This window comes from Bubalus bubalis, chromosome 6 (assembly GCF_019923935.1).
Source record: "Bubalus bubalis isolate 160015118507 breed Murrah chromosome 6, NDDB_SH_1, whole genome shotgun sequence".
Taxonomy (NCBI): domain Eukaryota; kingdom Metazoa; phylum Chordata; class Mammalia; order Artiodactyla; family Bovidae; genus Bubalus; species Bubalus bubalis.
Genome location: NC_059162.1, coordinates 77920122 through 77937609, shown reverse-complemented (window position 1 = coordinate 77937609; position 17488 = coordinate 77920122). Strand labels below are relative to the sequence as shown.

At 41.3% G+C, this 17488-nt stretch overlaps 1 protein-coding gene across 1 annotated transcript in view; it reads right to left on the bottom strand.

Annotated features, from left to right (window-relative positions):
• Nucleotides 1-17488, bottom strand: part of SLC35D1 (solute carrier family 35 member D1) — a 79818-nt gene that overhangs the window by 49263 nt on the left and 13067 nt on the right. The window lies entirely within an intron of this gene.

Below are 17488 nucleotides of genomic sequence, written 5' to 3'. Positions count from 1 at the left end.
CACAGTATTTTCAAGGTTCATCCACATGTAGCATGTATCAGAATTACCTTCCTGTTTGAGGCTAGATAATGTTCATTGTATAAACATCTTTTGACCTGTATGTTTTAAATTATCCTGAGAACATCTGTGTTCTTTGAATGTTCCTTAGTAAAAACTAGCACAAGGATGAAATTTTTAACATGGTCCACAAGGGCTTAAGTGACGTGGCTCCTGCCCTCCCCACCTGTTCCTCCTTAGATTTTGGCTAACTACACCCAATTCCCTGAAGAATAACGTAGGTTCCTGTTGCCTATTTCTCTGTCCTTACTCCCATATTCCCTCCATCTGGAATGCTTTTTCCTCTCTCTCCCCTGCCTCCTGAAGAACTCTTACTTTTCCTTCAATATTTATGCAAAATATTCTCTCCTCTCTGGATACCTTCTTTCACACTGCCTCTCCTTGCCCTCCACAGAAATGTCATCTCTTGTGCTTCTCCCACCCCAGCTTTGTTCATCCCCTTTTCTAGGGGCTCTGGAATTATGAGTTTGCCTGACAGTCTGTTCCACTTCACAGTAAGCACCTAGCACTGTTCAGATGTTTCTGCTAAATGAATCAATGATATAACTTCAATGATGAGGGGAAAAAATGGTCACATTTCTTCCTTAACTGCAGGTAGTAGAAGAAAAACATTCAGGAAGTTATATTTTGAGAAACATCCCTTGTGAAAAAATTATTTTGAAAATAATAATGTCCCTCATAACAAAAGCAAACAAGCAAAAGAGGCTTGTATCACATGCTCTCTTCCTCTCACCCCAACCTACTTTTCAGAGAAAGTGACTGCTAACTGTTCAAAGGCTGTGTACTTTGAACACACTTTGAGAGTACTTTGAGTCACTCTCCGTGCCTACATACACACGTGCACACATACGTATACATTTACATGCGTACACATACATTTACATATGTGTATTGTTATACATTTTTTACCATAAATGGAGAGAATCGTGTGAGAAATAGTGATGCTCAAGCCAGACACTGTCTCTGATGCTGGTTTTGCGGCCTTGGGCAAGTTACTTGACAATATGATGCTTCAGTTCCTTTGTCTGTAAAATGGGGATAACAATAGCACCCACCTCTTAGGGTGGTGATGAGAATTAAATGAGTTAAGTTGAATGTTTAGAATATAGTACACACTTTACAAGTGTTCCTAATAATAATAATCAAGGAGATCAAACCAGTCAATCCTAAAGGAAATCAACCCTGAATATTCAGTGGAAGGACTGATGCTGAAGCTGAAGCTCCAATACTTTGGCCACCTGATGCAAAGAGACAACTCATTAGACAAGACCTGATTCTTGGCAAGACTGAAGACAGGAGGTGAAGCGGCTGACAGAGGATGAGATGGTTGGGTGGCATCACCAACTCAATGGACATGAGTTTGAGCAAACTCAGGGAGATGGTGAAGGACAGGGAAGCCTGGCATGCTGCAGTCCATGGGGTCACAAAGAGTCAGACCCAACTTAGCAACTAAGCAACAATAATTACTATTATTACCATTATGCAACCTTTCTCTTTTCACTTAGTATTCCTTAAAGGCCTTTCTGTGGCAGTAAAGAGACTCTACCTCATTCATTTTTAATGGCTGCCAAAAATTCTGTCAGCTGGATGCATCATAATTCACGCAGTCCATCCCATAGACATTTAAATTATTGCCATTTTTTCAGTTTATAAACAATGTGTCTTTGATTATCCTTGTCCATTCCACTTTTGCAAGTATCAGTTTCTAGAAATGGAATTGCTTAAAGACTACTTTTTAAAAATATTAATGAAATGAACAAATTGATCCCCAAAGAGGTTGTACCAATTTTATATTACCACTAACACTGTATGAAAAGTAAATCTTTTCTAAAACCAGATGGGGATAATGAAAACCACTGAAAAAGGCCAGATAATAGTTCATGTGCTACTCTGTGGAAGATGAAATGCCAGGTACACATTTCTGCAGTAACACAAAATGAAATAAAAATAAATTGCTTAAAAAGTACTGATCTGAGCAATTACTATTGTTTTTCTCAGAATGTTTACATACTTTATTAACAAGTATTTACTAAGACCTACCATAGGCCAAGATTGCTGGAAGAAATATCAATAACCTCATATATGCAGATGACACCACCCTTATGGCAGAAAGTGAAGAGGAACTAAAAAGCCTCTTGATGAAAGTGAAAGAGGAGAGTGAAAAAGTTGGCTTAAAGCTCAACATTCAGAAAACTAAGATCATGGCATCTGGTCCCATCACTTCATGGGGAAACAGGGAAACAGTGTCAGACTATTTTTTTGGGCTCCAGAATCACTGCAGATGGTGACTGCAGCCATGAAATTAAAAAATGCGTACTCCTTGGAAGGAAAGTTATGAACAACCTAGATACTATATTGAAAAGCAGAGATATTACTTTGCCAACAAAGGTCTGTCCAGTCAAGGCTATGGTTTTTCCAGTGGTCATGTATGGATGTGAGAGTTGGACTGTGAAGAAAGCTGAACGCCAAAGAATTGATGCTTTTAAACTCTGGTGTTGGAGAAGACTCTTGAGAGTCCCTTGGACTGCAAGGAAATCCAACCAGTCCATTCTGAAGGAGATCAGTCCTGGGATTTCTTTGGAAGGAATGATGCTAAAGCTGAAACTCCAGTACTTTGGCCACCTCATGCGAAGAGTTGACTCATTGGAAAAGACTCTGATGCTGGTAGGGATTGGGGGCAGGAGGAGAAGGGGACGACAGAGGATGAGATGTCTGGATGGCATCACTGACTCAATGGACATGAGTTTGAGTGAACTCCAGGAGTTAGTGATAGACAGGGAGGCCTGGCATGCTGTGATTCATGGGGTCGCAAAGAGTCGGACACAACTGAGCCACTGAACTGAACTGAACTGAACTGAACCATAGGCCAAGAACTGTGTTGGATTTTCTCAACTCCAGTAATGATTTGTGGACACTCAGTAAAATGCTATTAAATCTAATAGAGTCACACATTCTCAGTACATGCCCATAAAGATCAGATCAGGTTCCAGTATTCTAGCAGGATTTTTATTATAGGTATTTAGACTCGTAGGCATTTTAGGCACTCAAATCTGTTTCCTAACCTTAGTAATATTAATCACAGAATTATATATGGGAAATTTATGCATTATCTGATAAAATTTGATGAAGTTTAAAACATATGTAAATAAATTGTACAAGATTGGGAAAACTAGATTTAAATGTTCTCATTGATATACGTGCTTACTCTATTTAGAAATGTCAACATTGTAGTTTGATATATTTTATATCTCGCTAGGTATAATTACTAGCAGAAAAACCTTTGTGTTTAAATCATGTCTTTTGCTTTAGCCATTACATTTCTCCATGAGGGAAATTGATCTGTATACTATTTTTAACATGACTCATATTTCTGTGTTTCTTTTCCCTACACTTCTCCCTTTCTCTAGCTCACTTGCTATTCTTATACTGGAATTTATTGAGCCTTTTTTGGTGTTTACTTTTGTCCACCAATTTGTTGTTTCACTGCCAGACTAGATCACACCCAATAACCACTGTGTTGCATCGCTGATTACAATATAGCCAGGGAGCAAAGGTATTAGGTGTTTCCTAGTTGAACAATGTTTTTAAAGTTCAGAGAACCACAGTGCATGGAAGAAGCATGAAGCTTCTCTGCAGGGCCTCATCCTTTTCTGTGTTGCGTTGGAAGGAGACCTTATTGACAGCCAGTGGTGAACCTGGCAATGTGCTGTAATTGAAATTCATTATCTCCTTTCATCCTTACCACTCTAGGAAGTAGGTATGGTGAGACAACATAATAACAGGAAAACAAAGACCTAGTGGAAGTCCTGAGTCCCACAGCTCTAAGTGACTGTAAAGATTTGGCCCCAGTCCATTCAACATTTGGTTTGTGCTCCTCCACTAGACACCCCTGTCTTACACAGGGTAGGTGGACATACTTGCTTTTAAAGTTCTCACAATGCCATTACTTCCTTCAATTACCAAGGTTAATGTTCAGTAACGCTATGAAGAAGAATAACCAGGATATAGGGACACCAATCTATTAAATTCATTGTCACTCATGACCTATTCACAAACACCATGCTGCTGCTGCTGCTAAGTCGCTTCAGTTGTGTCCGACTCTGTGCGACCCCATAGATGGCAGCCCACCAGGCTCCCCCGTCCCTGGGATTCTCCAGGCAAGAACACTGGAGTGGGTTGCCATTTCCTTCTCCGATGCATGAAAGTGAAAAGTGAAAGTGAAGTCACTCAGTCATACCAGACATCAATTTACGCATCGAAACTACAGAGACATTTCCAACTCAATTTATTTACAGCTGAAGCTTACACAAATTTATTCAAAGTCAGTTGCTTTGAATCTTCTATCTCTGTGAACTAGCCTCACTACCCACCTGTTCACTGGATCTATAACTCCCTCAAACCACCTTCAAACTCACACCAAATTAGTTTCATCCCCTCCAAAACCCTGAAGCTAGTCACCCCTAAGCCACCAATGACCTGAAAGGAAGTACACCCAGCTGACTCTCAGTCTTCTCTTATCTGTGACCACCTCACAGCATCTGCACTATGGACCCTCTCCCTTCCTTTAGCTACACTCTCCTCCCTTAACTCATGGGACACCACACTCTCTGCTACTCCTCCTGATTCTCTGAATGCCCCTTTTCATTCTTTGCTGGCTCATTTTCTTCTACCATATCTTTAAAATAAAGTTTCATATCCTCCAAGGCTCTATCTTGAGTCTTCTCATTTGATTCCTATATGTTTTCACTCAATAATCACACCCCATTCCATGGCTTCAATTATGATTTAACATTTTGTCAACACTTCCTAAATCTAATCATGTGTGTTCTCTTGAACTCCCGATTTGTATATCCAACTGTGTCCTGAACATCTTCACTTGGATGACTCTCTCTGAGCCTCTTCAATATGTCTGAAACTAAACTCATCCTTATCCCCTGAACTCCAGCAAACAACTCTGTTGTTCCCCATTGTATCGAGTAATAAATCCTGACCAGCTGAGATCCTGGCTCCCTTACTTAGCCACCCAAAATGTTTGCTACTTCACGTTGCTCAGAGCCGGTGAGCATAATTCAATCCCTCTAGTGAACCAGTTGCTTTTGTAAGAGAATGTTAAGATGATTAATATCTTTGTAAACTATACTATGGTGGAGAGTAGATTTGATGTAATCCTGAGGCAAAACTGTGATGATGTACGCCTGACCCTGCCATTTAAAAAGTAAACTGCTTCTAGTTGATCCTTATAACTGATGAAGAAGAAAGAGCATTTGCCACATCAATAGTTGTGCTCGGAGAAGGCAATGGCAACCCACTCCAGTACTCTTGCCTGGAAAATCCCATGGATGGAGGGACCTGGTAGGCTGCAGTCCATGGGGTTGCTAGGAGTCGTATACGACTGAGTGACTTTACTTTCACTTTTCACTTTCATGCATTGGAGAAGGAAATGGCAACCCACTCCAGTGTTCTTGCCTGGAGAATCCCAGGGACGGGGAGCCTGGTGGGCTGCCGTCTATGGGGTCACACAGAGTCGGATACGACTGAAACGACTTAGCAGCAGGTGTCTGAAGCTGTAGTGTTGATCTGCCTCAGTAGAAATGCTACATGTGGAACATTAAAATTGGAGTCACTTCCTGATTAAGTTTATAATCATTCTCAGATATTGGTCAAGATTTGCCTTCTGTATTGGACAAAGAGGTGACTTAAATGGAAATGTGTTAGGTATCACTGCCCATGCATCCTTCCAAGTCTTTGATGACAGCACTACTCTCCGCAGTTTCCCTAAAGGTATGTGATTCCCTTTTGCTACTAACCTGGTAGGATGGGAAAGTTCCAGAGGCTTTCTCTTTCTACCATTATGGTCTATTCCATGGGTCAAAGAGCCAATATAAGGATTTTCCTAGTTGCCAAGTATGTCTGTTATGTCTAAACATATATTTCTTCTATTTATACATTCAGGAATCAGATAAGGCTCAGCTGGTAAAGAATCCACCTGCAATGCGGGAGATCTAGGTTCAATCCCTGGGTTGGGAAGATCCCCTGGAAAAGGGAACAGCTATCCATTCCAGTGTTCTGGCCTGGAGAATTCCATGGACTTTATAGTCCATGGGGTCACAAAGAGTCGAACATGACTGAGCAACTTTCATTTTCACTTCAACCACACATTGGATCTACAGACTCACCAGGCCCACTGTGTTTCAGATTTGAGCTAAGACTCCAATTGTTACCTGACTCAGCCCCCAGTTTCACTGGAGTCTGTCATAATATGGGGGCCCAGGAATTAGTATCAAGTAACCAGTGTTCCATGGAGAAGGTTATGGCACCCCACTCCAGCACTCTTGCCTGGAAAATCCCATGGACGGAGGAGCCTGGTTGGCTGCGGTCCATGAGGTCGCTAAGAGTCGGACACGACTGAGCGACTTCACTTTCACTTTTCACTTTCCTGCATTGGAGAAGGAAATGGCAACCCACTCCAGTGTTCTTGCCTGGAGAATCCCAGGGACAGAGGAGCCTGGTAGGAGGCCATCTACAGGGTCGCACAGAGTCGGACATGACTGAAGCGACTTAGCAACAGCAGCAGCAGCAACCAGTGTTCCATAATCCCCAAAAGGTCTGGGTATTTCCTTTCCCCCAATACATAGTCACTCTCATCAATGACTGCAGGCCCTTTGAGGAAGATTTGGAGGAAGTTATACAGTGTATTCAGTGCTGGGAAAGATTGAAGGCAAAAGGAGAAGAGGGCGGCAGAGGATGACATGGTTAGGTAACATCACTGACTCAGTGGACACGAACTTGAGCAAACTCTGGGAGACAGTGGAGGACAGGGAAACCTGGCGTGCTGGAGTCCACAGGGTTGCAAAGAGTCAGACACAATTTAGTGACTAAACAACAACAACAATAGAGTGTGTCCCTGTCCCATGATACAGGAAGGAAACTTGACTCCCCCTTCAATGCAAGAGTTCTGGCTGTATAAATTGGCTTATGTCTAAAAACTGAGTGAGAAACTCCATTTCAGAAACATGTTAGATTTTTAAATTTTATTATTTATTATTTTTAGTTTCATTGGGTCTTAACTGTGATGCACAGGTTTCTCTTGTTGTGGAGCAGCGGTTCAAGGCATGCAGGCTTCCGTAGCTATGACTCTCAGGCCCAATTGCTCCAAGGCATTCAGAATCTTTCTGGATCCAGGATCAAACCCATGTACCCCTGCATTGGCAGGTGGATTCCTAGCCACTGGACCACCAGAGAAGTCCTCAAGTTGGATTTTTTTGTTGTCAATCTGTTTTCTCCTGTTATATAAGTTAAGCACTGTTTTAGTAGACTGCCATGCTATTAACATTCTTAGGGATGTTGTAATCAATTAACCACCACCAAAGATTCCTGGGGATTAAAACATTCTGGTTACCACTATGTTATTTCTTTCCTTTTATGGTAAATATGCCCCTCTCAGCTTTGGTGGTTAAAAACCGCTACTTGTCTCTGATACTCTAGGATTTCTATCATCTCTATCATAAACAGCGAGCCCACCTCAATAGTGAAATTCCCCACCATTATGCCTGGTTTATGGAGAACAGCCATAACAGAACTTCTCAAGGACATTTGTACTCTACACACAAATATGTTTTTCAACATGCTGACGATGGGCATGTCCTCTGGATCCTCTCAACATGCAGTGGAGAGATGGGTATGTAGATCATTCATGATAAAGGCACTCCAATATTCCTATCTCCCTAAACCTTGGAATTCTTTCCTCTACATTATAATGGGGGAAGTTTTGGCCTCTCAGTCTCATTAAACACAGGCCACTTTTGAGCCCAGTTCTCTGTCAGCTAACACATTTTTAGACTATTCCCACCTTTATGAGCTAAAACATTAAATCTAGAACCTCAGGTAAGAGCACTCATGTCAATACATTTAGCTCAAACCCGTACTATAGCTCATCTTCCTTAAAACTCATTCCTTTACATATACTCCAGGTTTACACTGATAAAAATTAGGAAATTCTTGTAAATTTTTGGTTTAAAAACTGCTTCCTCCTGGGTCAGACTCTGTACTTGTACCCCTGGAGCATAATGATATCTGACCCTATTAATAGATATATTAGATAGTTTTGAAGCAAAGAAACGCTATTAATAATATCCTCAGGCACAGGAGGACAAGCTTCTTCTACTGTTAGAAAGAGTATGACCTGGGAATTCAAATTTTTCAACTTGATTTAAATCTGGCCAGATATATCCTTACTTCGAGATTTAGTGTCCCTTTGCTTCCCTATCATTTTTCCTAACTTCTTCATGAGAGACACAACAAAGCTATAAATTCAAATAATGTAAATTCTGTAAACTTGACAACTAAATATTTACTCACTTTTAGCAATACCAGCCCTGTGGCTATGAGAAATGAGACATTCTTTTAGGGTTGCCATAGAATCTCTCTAGCTCTCTCATGAGACTTTAACTGAGAATTTAACGAGGATAAGGACCCAAGTCTGATATTTCTTTCTGTGTTTAAGTCTACTCAGAAGAGGCTGTTCCACACTGTAGTCTTCATGGTCACAATTACTGCTGCAACAGGCAAGTACAGCAGGCACATGCTCCAAGGCACGTGTGTCAGGAGGCACATCCTCACAGTTAACTGCAGGTGATTATTTAATCAATCATGCTACTTCTGCATGGCATGGGTTGCTGCTGCTGCTGCTGCTAAGTCGCTTCAGTCGTGTCCGACTCTGTGCGACCCCATAGACGGCAGCCCACGAGGCTCCCTCGTCCCTGGGATTCTCCAGGCAAGAACACTGGAGTGGATTGCCATTTCCTTCTCCAATGCATGAAAGTGAAAAGTGAAAGTGACTGAGTCTTGTCCGACCCTTAGCGAACCCATGGACTGCGGCCCACCAGGCTCCTCCGTCCATGGGATTTTCCATGCAAGAGTGCTGGAGTGGGGTGCCATTGCCTTCTCCGATGGCATGGGTTACCAGCATCCATTTCCCATTCTGAGCAAGGAGCTCAGCCACTACATTGAAACCCAAGGACAAAACCAAACCAATCCCCAAATCCCATCTTTTGGAACCATTACAAGTAACAATTTCTATATCAATCAGAGTCCAGTTAGGACACAAACCACACTAGTTATTTGATTAAAGAGAATCTAATATAAAGAAATATTAACTAGATAAAATGAAATGTTAAAAAAAAAACAAAACTCATAAAGTGTCATGGAGATAGCAACCTCAGGAAGGGAAGGAGTAATAAAGGGAAGAGACTGGAATTATTAAAACCAATAAGAGGGAGACCTGTGGGTCCAGTAGTTAAGAATCCTTCTGCCAATGCAGAGGACAGGAAGATTCCACATGCCTTGGGGCAACTAGGATCGTGCACCATAGCCGCTGAGCCCACACACTGAAACCACCGGAGCCCACGTGCCCTAGAGCCCATGCTCCGCAACAACAGAAGCCAGTACTATGAGAAGTTCAGGTGCCGAAAGTAGAGTAGCTTGCATTCTCTGCAACTGGAGAAAATCTGCCAGCAGCAATTAAGATCCAACACAACATCCCCTCCCTCAAAAGGAACATTGTGGAAAAATTGGTGAAATTCCAAGTTAAGTCTTAGTTCAGTGGAACTTTTTTTCACGCGTCTTTTTTGAACAACCTACCTAAAATATCATACCTCCTGTGGCTTTCTGTTCTCTAACCCTACTTTATCTTTCCTTGTAGCTTTTCCACTTCTTGATCATGTTGTATTAGTTTATTGTCTGTCTCCTGCCAATAAAATATCAGCTCCAAGAGCAGGAGTGGATGCAAGTTTTATGAAACCTGAAGCTTTTGTAGTCCTCCTCAAGAAAAAAAAATGCAAAGGTAAGAATGTAAAAATAAGGTATCAAAATGGATATCCATTTAATGTATCAGAATTAACAAATTTTTAAAATCTGACAAGAGGGTGATTGGCCTATTTGGGCTCAGAAGTAGAAAGAACTATAAGATGGTCCAGGAGAGGGAGGTCGTAGATGGAAACTTGGGTAGAGTCAAAACAAGAAACTAAAGTGAAGATGGAAGGTTTACATATATATGTAGATACAAGCAGGCATTTCTAAGAAAGCTTGGCGTATTGCAGGCTTCTTCTGATTACCCTGAAAAGGGCAGGTAAATAACATAGCTGTGTGTTCATGCTGCCTCATTGTTCCTACTTCCAGTTGATATTCAGTAGCAGTAGCAGTAGCAACACACCAGTATTGCCACTCTTCAATTAGAACATAGGAATATGTCTATAAATGCTGATAAACAGTAACTTCCTCAGATCCTCTGAGACTTGATCTACTGCTAATGGTCACCTTTGCCCCTCCTCTGAAATTCCTCAGACCTCCCTACAAACCAGCAACCAAGTCTCAGTTCAGTTCAGTTCAGTCGCTCAGTCGTGCCCAACTCTTTGCAACCCCATGAACTACAGCACGCCAGGCCTCCCTGTCCATCACCAACTCCCGGAGTTCACTCAAACTCATGTGCATCGAGTCGGTGATGCCATTCAACCATCTCATCCTCTGTCATCCCCTTCTCCTCCTGCCCTCAATCTTTCCCAGCATCAGAGTCTTTGCAAATGAGTCAGCTGTTTGCATCAGGTGGCCAAAGTATTGGAGTTTCAGCTTCAACATCAGTCCTTCCAACGAATACCCAGGACTGATCTCCTTTAGGATGAACTGGTTGGATCTCCTTGCAGTCCAAGGGACTCTGAAGAGTCTTCTCCAACACCACAGTTCAAAAGCATCAATTCTTCAGCACTCAGCCTTCTTTATAGTCCAACTCTCACATCCATACACGACTACTGGAAAAATCATAGCCTTGACTAGACGGACTTTGATGACAAAGTAATGTCTCTGCTTTCTAATATGTTGTCTAGGTTGGTCATAACTTTCCTTCGAAGGGGTAAGCAACTTTTAATTTCATGGCAACCAAGTCTAGGAGTGGCATTTTGCTTCAGCTATAAATTTGAATGGCCAGTGTCTATACTGTGCTCATTAATACATCTTCTGCATATTCCTCTGGTTCTACTAAGCAGTTGACATATCTGCATGGGAGAAATCATGAACTGGGAGGAGGCTTAGTCTCACCCTCCTGGTACCCATGGATTAGCCTAAGAACAGAGCAATGCAACCTTATAGCTTAAATTGATTGTTCTCCCTAGGGCTGAGCTTTCTCAGGGTAGAGCACTGAACAGGTAGTTCACTTCCCAATCAAATTACATGTGGGCATGAGCCAAATCTGTCCCAGTTGCTGTTGCATTTCCAGCAACTAGCACAATGATGGCACATAGACATTTTTTTATCAAAAAACAGTAAATAGGAAGAAGGTAGAATCATAAAGGTCTACACTTGGAATAGTCATCTAAAATATTAGGAAAAAATCATTAGAAGTATTCTCTGGTATGCAAGTGTGAAATCTGAAGCTGGACAGGTTAAAATAGGACTGGTTGTAAAACTCTGGCCTCTTGTATCTTCATCCAGTATTCTTTTCATTGCACTGGGCTCCCTATTATCTCCAAGGATAGTCCACTATGAATTTATTATAACATGGAGAAATTCAGAGAAAATCAATACTGTCATCCACATAGGAAGTGGAAATTTTAAGTAAGCTTTAGGATTACACAAGGAAGTAATCTCATACTACAGCTGCAGAGTGTAGTTTTCTTCCTCTTCTTGGAATTGGTGGGCAGAGTGAAGTCATGCATTTGAGTAGAGTGGGAGAGTTTGGAACAACCACTATGGAACATGCATGCTGAGAGCTGAGGGAATGAGGTTGAAATTAAACAGGATAACTGCATGAAATGACTTAGCATGTTGAATAAATTTCTCAGCAATGTTGCAATGATAAAGAAATATTAAACCCAAAATGTTAATAGTGCTGAGTTAGAGAAATCCTGCCCTAGAAATATTTTAAGTATTTAATGGCCACATGTGGCTGGCAGTTACTATACTGAACAGCACAAATATAGAATTTTTCCATCGTTGCAGAGCATTCTACTGGAGAGCTCTGGTCTAGAAGGTTTTCAAGATCCTTTTTTAACCTCTGAGATCCTAAGCAAATCAATGAAAGAAAAGAACAACATAGTAAGTGTACTGAGAGAAAGAAAAATAAAGGAATGGAATGAAATAGAATTGTCTTTGGAGGCATCAATTAATTATTGACACTAAACATAGGTAGTTCATATCTGAAACGTAGAGGGCGATGTTTTGATTCTGCTTCACATGTAGTGAAGTGTAGTGTTTGGATCAAATTAACTATTGACTATGATTAATTAAGCATGTTGACAAACTAAATGCCACTTTGGAATCTACAATGTGATAGTTGTCTGACTAGTTATTTGTTTTTTTCCTGTTGTCATACAGCTGCTATAATTACATATACAGTGTCCTACCTGTTTGGGAGGCAGAGAAAATATACAGTGAAAGCTTTCTTTAGAGTGAAATAGGCAGCAAATAGGATTTACATTTAATAATATACCCCAGTTTTAATAATGAATTGTTTTGATTCTCCCTTTTCAAACTGAAATAAAACACCTTCTTGTTCATTACCACACCTGTGTCTAATCCTGAGCACCTGACTCTTGAAGATAAATGAGATGAAGCTGGTGTCTTTAAATATCTGAATAGCCTGCAGGCAGAGGAGAAATGTTTAAAAACATTATCAAGTGTAGAAAAAAGGGAAAGTGATTACTGGATGTTCTTTCAGTGGCGCACTAGGAATTGTTGAATGGATCCTTGGAAGATTAATTAATTCTATGGTAGTATCCACATTTGATGCGCTTTCTGCTTAGAAGAGGTTTGGACTTATCTGGTGATACAGTGGATAGGAATCTGCCTGCCAATGCAGGGGACACGGGTTCGATCCCTGGTCCAGGAAGATTCCACATGCTGCACAGCAACTAAGCCCCTGTACTACACTACTGAGCCTGCAATGTAGAGCCCGCAAGCCACAACTATTGAGCCCATGTGCCTGGAGCCTGAGCTCTGCAACAAGAGAAGCTACTGCAATAAGAAGCCCGCCCATTGCAACTAAAGAGTGGTCCCCAGGTTTCACAACTAGAGAAAAGCCCGTGCAGCAAAGAAGACCCAGCACAGCTAAAAATAAATAAATAAAATTATTTTTAAAAGGATAATCCCTCAAGTTTAAGTTTATTTCCTTATGGGATGTTAACAAGCTTTGTATTTATTATGAGCATATTCACTTTAGCATTCTTTTGACTGATACATAAATCTGTCTTCATATTTTCTTTTGAACTAGTTTTAACATCTCATTCTTTACTCATTAATTGTTATTGTTCAGTTGCTAAAATTGTTTTTGACTCTCTGTGACCTCATGGACTGAAGCATGCCAGGCTTCCCTGTCCTTCACTATCTCCAGTAGTTTTCTCAAACTCATGTCCATCAAGTCAGTGATGCCATCCAACTATCTTATCCTCTGTCGCCCCCCTTCTCCTACTGCCCTCAGTCTTTCCCAGCATGAGAGTCTTTTCCAATGAGTTGGCTCTTTGCATTCAAGTGGACAAAGTATTGGACCTTCAGCTTCAGCATCAGTCCTTCCAGTGAATATTTAAGGTAGATTTCCTTTAGGATTGACTGGTTGGATCTCCTTTCCTTGCAGTCCAAGTGACTCTCAAGAGTCTCTCCAGCACCGAAATTCAAAAGCATCAATTCTTCAGTGCTAAGCCTTCTTAATGGTCCTACTCTCACATCCTTACATGACTACTGGAAAAAACCATAGATTTAAATAGAGGGACCTTTTTTGGCAAAGTGACGTCTCTGCTTTTTAATATGCTTTCTAGGTATGTCAGAGCTTTTCTCCCAAGGACCAAGCATCTTATAATTTCATCACTGCAGTCACTATCTGCAGTGATTTTGGAGCCAAAGAAAAAAATCTGTCATTGATACCCTTTTTTGCCATGAAGTGATGGGACTAGATGCCATGATCTTAGTTTTTTGAATGTTGAGTTTTAAGCCAGCTTTTTCACTCTCCTTTTTCACCTTCATCAAGAGGTCCTTAGTTGCTCTTCAATTTCTGCCTTTAGAGTGGCAATTATCTGCATATCTGTGGTTGTTGATATTTCTCCGGGTAATCTTGATTCCAACTTGTGATTCATCTCATTAATTAATGGATTGATAAAATCTTTGACCTGTGTTCATTCCATATTTCTATGAGAGTCACACTTTTTAGCTTTTTGAAAGTTATACTTAGGAGAACTCCAACTTGGTCAAGTAATGCTGATGGATCAAGTCCAGTGAATCAAGTGGGTTCAGAGGAAGCCATAGATTTTTGTTTATGACCACACTACATGTTTACAGGATCTTACTTCCCCAACCAGGGATTGAACAAAGGCCCAGCAGTGAAAGTTCTGAATCCTAAACACTGGACCGCCAGTAGAAGTTAACCTAAAGAACCTTCTGACAGTGTGTACCGAGTGTCTTCGAACTGATCCTCAAATCTGCTCACCACCCAGCTCTGGACTCTGCGAGGTTGATTTCTGTGGGTTACATCATGGGCTCTCCTAACTCAGGGCTGGGACTAGAATGAAGCAAGAGAGACACCTAGGGCACCACATATAAAAAAACACTCATTCTCAGACTCTGACAGAAAGTGCTTCCTTGAATGTGGTGCCCTAGGCACTTCTCTAGCGTCACTCTAGTCTCTGTGCTATGCTTAGTTGCTCAGTCCTGTCTGACTCTTTGTGAACCCATGGACTGTAGCCTGCCAGGCTCCTCTGTCCATGGGATTTTCCAGGCAAGAACACTGGAGTGGGCTGCCATTTCCTCCTCCAGGGTATCTTCCTTATTCAGGGATCGAACCCACATCTTCTGAATTGCAAGCAGATTTTTCACCACTGCACCACCTAAGAAGACCTCACTCAAGGCTCAGCCTGTCTTAAACCCAGACTTCACATTGATTTTAGCCAATAGCATTATAGTCACAAGAGTGAAAGAGGAGAGTGAGGTTATGATATTTATTATAACCCCTGTAAGCAGATGAGTAAAGTATGCAGAAGATGTGGATTCAATCCCTGGGTTTGAAATGAGCACAGTAGTTTGAATGTTCTTTGGCATTGCCCTTCTTTGAGATTGGAATGAACACTGACCTTTTCCAGTGCTTTGTTTACTGCTGAGTTTTCCAAATTTGCTAGCACATTGAGTGCAGCACTTTCACAGCATCATCTTTTAGGATTTTAAATAGCTCACCTGGAATTCCATCACCTCTGCTAGCTTTGTGCATAGTAATGTTTCCTAAGGCCCACTTGACTTCACACTCTAGGACATCTGGCTCTAGGTGAGTGACCACACCAATGCAGTTATCCAGGTTATTAAGACCTTTTTTGTATAGTTCTTCTGTGTATTCTTGCCACCTCTTCTTACTCTCTTCTGCTTCTGTTAGGTCCTTGCCATTTCTGTCCTTTACTGTGCCCATCTTTGCATGAAATATTCCCTTGGTATCTCCAATTTTCTTGAGGAGATCTCTAGTCTTTCTCATTCTATTATTTCCCTGTATTTCTTTTCATTGGTCACGTAAGAAGGCTTTCTTATATCTCCTTGCTAGTCTCTGGAACTCTGCATTCAGTTGGGCCAATATTTCCTTTTCTCTTTGCCTTTTGCTTCTCTTCTTTTCTCAGCTATTTGTAAGGCTTCCTCAGATAACCACTTTGCCTTCTTGTGTTTCTTTTTCTTTGCAATTGTTTTGGTCACTGCCTTGTGTACAATGTTATGAACCTCTGTCCACAGTTCTTCAGACACTCTGTCTACCAGATCTAATCCTTTGAATCTATTCATCATCTCCACTGTATAATCATAAGGGATTTGATTTAGGTCATACCTGAATGGTCTAGTGGTTTTCCCTACTTTCTTCAATTTAAGCCTAAATTTTGTGGTAAGGAGCTGATGATCTGAGCCACAGTCAGCTCCAAGTCTTGTTTTTGCTGACTGTATAGAGCTTCTCCATTTTCTGCTGCAAAGAATATAATCAGTCTGATTTCAGTGTTGACCATTGGGTGATCACATGGATCACAGCCTTGTGTAACTCAGTGAAGCTATGAATGATGCCATGCAGGTCCACCCAAGATGGACAGGTCATTGTAGAGAGTTCTAACAAAACGTGTCCACTGGAAAAGGGAATGGCAAACCACTCCAGTATTCTTGCCTCAAGAACTCCATGAAAAGTATGAAAAAGCAAAAAGATATGATACCGGAAGATGAAGCCCTAGATTGATAGGTGCCCAATATGCTACTGGGGAAGAGCAGAGAAACAGTTCCAGGAAGAATAGAGGCGAGGCCAAAGTGGAAATGATGCTCAGTTGTGGATGTGTCTGGTGGTGAAAGTAGTCTGATGCTGTAAAGAACAATATTGCATAGAAACCTGGAATATTAGGTTCATGAATCAAGGTAAATTGGACATGACCAAGCAGGATCTGGCCAAGAGTGAATATCGACATTTTAGCAAGCAGTGAACTAAAATGGGCAGGAATGGGCAAATTTAATTCAGATGACCATTGTATCTGCTACTGTTGTTGCAGAAACTAGTACTCAAGAAACCAAGCACCACACTAGGAGAGTTGGAGAACTCAGGTTTATTATGCCAGCGGGCCCAGAGGAGTTAACACTCTAACCTCTGAGCACCGAACAAAGGGGTTACAGAGCTTTTATACATGGACAGGCATCATTAAGTGGGTTTGCAGGGGCTAGGGTTATTGCAAAGAGTAGGACAAGGGTAAGTGAGATAAGCGCCAGTTTTTAATATTGTGAGTCCCCACTTTCTTAGACCTACGTGATCTAGACTTTGCAACGAGCAAGCTGAGTTACAGAGGCAGAAAGAGCAGGAGGTTATGTAAAAATTTTAACTTTTCCTCTTCACTGTGGGCAAGAATCCCTTAGAAGAAATGGAGTAGCCATCATAGTTAACAAATGAGTCCGAAATGCAGTAGTTGGATGCAATCTCGAAAACCGACAGAATGATCTTGGTTCATTTCCAAACAAACCATTCAACATCACAGTAGTCCAAGTTTATGCCCCAATCACTAATGCCAAAGCTGAAGTTGAACGGTTCTATGAAGACCTACAAGACTTTCTAGAACTAACACAAAGAAAATATGTCCTTTTCATCATAAGGGATTGGAATGCAAAAGTTAAGAGATACCTGGAGTAACAGGCAAGTTTGGCCTCGGAGTACAAAATGAAGTAGGGCAAAGGCTAATCGAGTTTTGCCAAGAGAATACACTAGTCATAGCAAACACCCTCTTCCAACAACACAAGAGACAACTCTACACATGAACATCAACAGATGGTCAATACCAAAACCAGTCAGTTTTTATAGGGGTGGGTAATTTCATACTAATGATTGGGAGGAGTATTCCAGCTATTTTGGGGAAGGGGTAGGGATTGCCGGTAATTGGGCCACTGCCCACTCTTTGACCTTTAT